This window comes from Pleurodeles waltl, chromosome 6, assembly GCF_031143425.1.
Source record: "Pleurodeles waltl isolate 20211129_DDA chromosome 6, aPleWal1.hap1.20221129, whole genome shotgun sequence".
Classification (NCBI taxonomy): Eukaryota; Metazoa; Chordata; class Amphibia; order Caudata; family Salamandridae; genus Pleurodeles; species Pleurodeles waltl.
Window position 1 is genome coordinate 415,883,454 of NC_090445.1, and position 6,000 is coordinate 415,889,453.

Genomic DNA, 6,000 nt, shown 5'->3' on the forward strand with positions numbered 1-6,000 from the left:
TAGTCTGCCCTGCTGAAACACATGCGGAGCTACATCGTTTTCCCTCAGGTGGAGGATTTGCCTACAGTGAAAGGTAACTTCTATGCCCTGGGACATATCCCCAACATCATAGGTGCCATTGATGGGACACATGTGGCCTTGGTCCCCCCACGCAGGACTGAACAGGTGTACAGAAACCGGAAGAGTTATCATTTGATGAATGTGCAGATGGTGGGTTTGGCAGACCAGTACATCTCCCATGTTAATGCCAAATTCCCTGGCTCAGTGCATGACGCTTACATCCTGCGGAATAGCAGCATCCCTTATGTGATGGGTCAACTCCAGAGGCACCGTGTGTGGCTATTAGGTGAGCACCTGTAAGAAAGTCAGTGGGAATAGTTGTCTGGGTCTGGGGATATCCTTACAGGCTAGTGTTGGTCTAACAGTTGTCCCTCTCCATTTTCAGGTGACTCTGGTTACCCCAACCTGTCATGGCTACTGACCCCAGTGAGGAATCCCAGGACAAGGGCAGAGGAACGCTACAATGAGGCCCATGGGTGAACTAGGAGGATTATAGAGCGGACCTTCGGCCTCCTGAAGGCCAGGTTCAGGTGCCTCCATATGGCAGATGGTTCCCTATTCTACTCACCAAAGAAGGTGTGCCAGATCATCGTGGCCTGCTGTATGCTTCACAACTTAGCTTTGTGACAACAGGTGCCTTTTCTGCAGGAGGATGGTCCAGATGGAGGTGTTGTGGCAGCTGTGGAGCCTGTGGACAGTGAAGACGAGGAAGCAGAAGAAGAGGACATCGACAACAGGAACTCGGTTATCCTGCAATACTTCCAGTGAGACATAGGTAAGAAGACAAACCTGCCTACTACTTGTACTTTAACACTACTACCTCTCTACTGTCTGTCCTTTTCACCCAGTGTATGGTCACTGAGTTGTCACTTTCCCTTACGATTTCACAGATGTGGGTCCCACTGTGTGACAACTGCTTTGTTTCCTCATGGACTAGAGCTGTGTGACATAGGTATGTTGACATTACAATTGAAAGAGCATTTTGTCACTGTAATTGCTAATACACTATTTCGAAATCACAAACAGACTCCAGATTGTTTTGTGCTTTAAGGGTGTTTATTTAAGTGCTCAATATTGGAGGGTGCTGTAACATGGTGAGGGGTGATGGTGGAGGAATGTCCATGGCAGAGTCCAGTGTATTAGTCTCACAGGTGCATTGCCCAAAGGGGCATAGGAAGTGGAGCTGGGGCAGTTTGAGGATGGACAGGGTGACAAAGTGGGACAGAAGGATGACATTCAGGGCGGTCTCATTTCTTGGTGGGGGTCTTGGCATCGTTCTCTGTCTTTGTCCTGGATCTCAGGGACCGTTTGCAGGGTGGTTCTCCCTCTGCAGGGGGTGGGGTGCTGGTGTGGTGGTCCTGTGGCGGTGCCTCCTGTCCACTGGCGCCGACGGAGGTGGTGGGCAGTTCATCGTCTAGGCTAGTGTCAGGGGCCCCTTGTTGTGCCACAGTGTCCCTCCTGGTGTTGAGGACTTTCTTCAGCACCCCTACGATGGTGCCCAGGGTGGAATTGATGGATCTGAGTTCCTCCCTGAAGCCCAAATACTGTTCCACCTGCAGCCTCTGGGTCTCCTGAAACTTGGCCAGAACCGTTGCCATCGTCTCCTGGGAATGATGGTATGCTCCCATGATGTTGGAGAGGGCCTAGTGGAGAGTGGGTTCCCTGGACCTGTCCTCCCCCTGTTGCACAGCAGCCCTCCCAGTTCCCCTGTTTCTCTGGGCCTCTGTCCCCTGAACGGTGTGCCCACTGCCCCCAGGTCCCTGTTGTTGTTGGGGTGGTGGGTTAGCCTGGGTTCCCTGTAGTGGTGGACACACTGTTGATTGACGTGTCCTGGGGACAGAGGTATGGGCCCGCTGGGTGGGTGCTGTGCTGGTGTTTCCAGAGGGGGGAAGCTCTGTGGTGGCCTCTGACTGTGTCAGAGGAACCGACTGTCCCAAGGTCCCAGATAGGCCGGGCTGGTCATCTAGATCCAGTTGGACAGAGCTGCTGTCATCACTGTGGGCCTCTTCTGTTGGTGGTGTGGACCCTCCTGTGTGGTGACGTTGGGTAGGGGTCGTGCAGGGGTGTAAAAGCATGATTATTGCATCTGGGTGAACCATGGTGTGCAATGGGTGCGTGTCCGTGTACCCCAGTGCTTGCATTCCTGTGTGGGACCTTGTGTGATGATGGTTTAGGGGGGTGTATGGGTATGTGCCGTGGCCATGCATTGGTGATGGGTGTCCATGCTTTGTTGTTGCATGCAGGGCTTGGTGTTGGGATGTGTGGTTTGTGATATTGGGACATTTGTGAGGAGTAGGAGTGATGGGGGTGAGAGCGAGGGTGGGGTATGTGATGGCATGCAGGTAGGGTGGGGGATATAGTAGTTAAGTTTTGACTTACCAGAGTCCATTCCTCCAGCTACTCCTTCGAGGCCCTCAGGAAGCAGAATCGCCAAGACTTGCTCCTCCCATGTTGTTAGCTGTGGGGGAGGAGGTGGGGGGTCCACCGCCAGTCCTCTGAACTGCAAGGTGGTGTCTGGATACCACGGAACGCACCTTCCCCCGTAGGTCGTTACACCTCTTCCTGATGTCATCCCTATTTTTTGGGTGCTGTCCCACTGCGTTGACCCTGTCCACTATTCTGCACCATAGCTCCATCTTCCTAGCTATGGAGGTGTGCTGCACCTGTGATCCGAATAGCTGTGGCTCTACCCGGATGATTTCCTCCACCATGATCCTGAGCTCCTCCTCAGAGAACCTGGGGTGTCTTTGCCGTGCCATGGGGTGGTGTGGGTGATGTGTGGGGTGGTGTGTGTTGTGATGTGTGGGGTGATATTTAGTGGTGTGTTGTGTGGGGTGCATGGATGTTATGTGGGTGATGGTGTTATGTACCTGTGGATGCTTGGTTGTAGATTTAAGTGCCTCTCTCTAGCCTTCTTTTGGGATTTTTGTCGTAGGGGTTTGTGGGTGATGTGGCTGTGTGTTTTAAATTGTATTGGATGTGTGTATGTGTATCAGGTGTGTGTATTTTGAATTGTCCAATGTGGTAGTGTTTTGTAAATGTGTGTGTATTTTGAGCGCGGTGGTGTGTACCGCCAATGGAATACCGCAGTTGAAAGACCGCCGCGTGGATTCGTGGGTTGTGATAGTGTGGGCGTATTCCTGTTGGCGTGACGGTGGAGGTTTTGTTTTCGCCAGTTTATCACTGACCTTTGGTGTGGCGGACTTGTGTGGGTGTCTCAATTTTGGCGGATTCCGAACTGTGGATCTTAATGGCCGTGGCAGATTTCCGCGGCGGTGTGTTGGCGGTCTTCTGCACATCGGTAAGCGGCTTTTACCGCCAATGTTGTAATGACCCCCTATGTCCTGAAACTAGGTGTATATGAATATCCATAGCAAGTAAGTGGTCTTTCCTTTGGGAAGTACCAAGTGACAGAATAGTAAGGCAATTGCAAGTGCTTGTCCCACCGCTGCACCACCAATGTAGGAAGCTGGCCTGGTGTGTGGTAGGTACCCAAGATACTTATACCAGGTCCAGGTTTCCCCTCTTAGTGAAGTGTAGGCAGTGTCTAGAAGCCAGGCTCTCTAGAGGTAGCTGTGGATGAGCAGCCAATGCTTATCCAGTAGACATGCAAAGCTCATGCAATACCACTATAGTTACGCACATGAAAGAAAACACTCAGTTGTACAAACATAAAGGTACTTTATTTTTGGAACAAATTAACACAAAATACTAGAAGGGCAACCCGCCAATAGAAGGTAATATATACACTAGTATACACAGAAACAGACACAGAAAAGGTTTGAAAACAGTGCAAATAGCAATAACCAATAGTGACCCTAGGGGAGCACAAACCATATACTAAAAAAATGGAATGTGAATAAGCAACCCCCAACTAAGTAAAATGTGTAGATGGGAGCTGGGAGCACTAGAAAACCACAGAGGTAAGTAACACAGTACCCACCAGGGACCAGGAATGCAGGAGTAAATCACCAGATTTCCCCCAAACCACCCAAAAGGAGGAAAAGAAGAAAAAGACACCCAGACAAGACTGCAGGAAAACCAGCAGTGGATTCCTGAAGAAAGAAGACCTGTGGAGAGAGGGGACCAAGTCCAAGAGTCACAGTGGAGTCCAGGAGGAGTAGGAGCTACTACCCACCCAGCTGTAGTTGCAGGAGTTGGTCGACGATGATGAACAACAGGTCAGCACTGCAGCCCTGGAGCCGGAGAAGAGTTCCTGATGGATACAGATGATGTCCCATGCTGGAAGGAAAATTGCAGTTTCGGTACAGGAATTCCACCAACAAGCCTTGGCAGAGGTGAACTTGTGATTAGTGGCAAAGTGGTGCTGCCAGGGACCAGCAAGGTCCAGGAGGACTCAGCCCAGAAAGGGGATTTACAGGGGACCCTCAGCATTGCAGAGAGTCCACAGGAGTAGAGGCAGCACCCACAGGAGTTCCACAGGACAGGGACACAGGACTTGCAGAAGCCGCCCATGCAGTACTACAAAAGAGGATCCCACGCCACAGGAGAACCATGCAGGAGGCTGTGCTTTGCAGGATGGAGTGCTGGAGGCTGGAGCTGCACGTCGCCTGAAGATCCCTTGGAGGAGATGCAACAAGCATTGGCATCTGCAAGAGATGCTGTGCTCGGGGTACTGTCCTGTGTGGGAAGGCAAAGGCTTACCTCTACCAAAGTTGGACAGCTGGCAGAGAGGACCTAGAGGACTACTTCAGACCACCACCCTTGATGCAGGATCCACGCAGCTCAAGATGAGGGGAGATCCATGCAGCCGGTCGTCGCTTGTTGTAGGTGCCTGCTTGGTGGTGGACTCCTTCACTCCAAGGGAGATTCCTTCTTCTTTTTTTGCATGCTGAAAAGTTGCAGTCTTCTGAGGATGTATGGCTGAAGAAATGTTGCAAAGCTGGCAGGAGAAGTGGAAACAAAGTTGCAGAAGAGTCTTCTTTGTTGTCTTTGAATCTTCTTTGTTGTAGCAGTGTTTGTCGGTTCCTGGAGGGTCCAGTCGCAGTTCCAGTGGCCAGAAGTGGAGTTTGCAGAGGAGTCCTGCTGTAATCTTGCAAGCCAAATCTGATGACCAACCCAAGAGAGAGACCCTAAATAGCCCTGAAAGGGGGATTGGTCATCTAACCAGGTAAGCACCTATCAAGAGGGGTCTCTGACGTCACCTGCATGGGCTGTGCACTCAGATTCTCCCAGAGTTCCTGCCAAACTTGGAAACAAGATGGTAGAACCCAGGAGCCCTATGGAGGAGCTCTGGGCACCACCCCTGGGGTGGTGATGGACAAGGGAGTGGGGTCCCTGAACCTGTGTGGACTGGTTTATGCATGGAGGGCACCAAATGTGCCCTTCAAAGCAAACCAGTGGCTTGGGGAGGCTCCCCCATCCCAAGCCAATCACACCTATTTCCAAAGGGAGAGGGTGTTACCTCCCTTGCCCAAAGAAAATCCTTTGTTCTGCCTTCCTGGGCTTGATCAGATCAAGCAGCAGGAGGGTAGAAACCTGTCTAAGGGGTGGCAGCAGCTGGGCTGCCCAAAAAACCCTGTAAGACTGGTGGTAGCAATGCTGGGGGGTCCTCTAAGGAGCCCCAGAGTGCATGGAATCATACTTCTAATACTTACAACAGCATTGGGGTATGATTCCGACATGTTTGATACCAAACATTTCCATGTTCAGAGTTATCATTATGTAGCTGGACATAGGTAGTGACCTATGTCCAGTACACGCATAAAATGTCATTCCCGCACTCACAAAGTCCAAGAAAATCGATCTGGAGTTTGTGGGGGCACCTCTGCTAGTGCAGGGGTGCCCTCACACACAGTTACCTGCACCCTGCCCTCTGGGCTGAGAGTGTCTACCATAGGGTTGACTTACAGTGACCTGGTGCAGTGACCTGCAGACTCAATGGCAGGACAGCAGAACCTTTAGTATGGGCTCCCTACG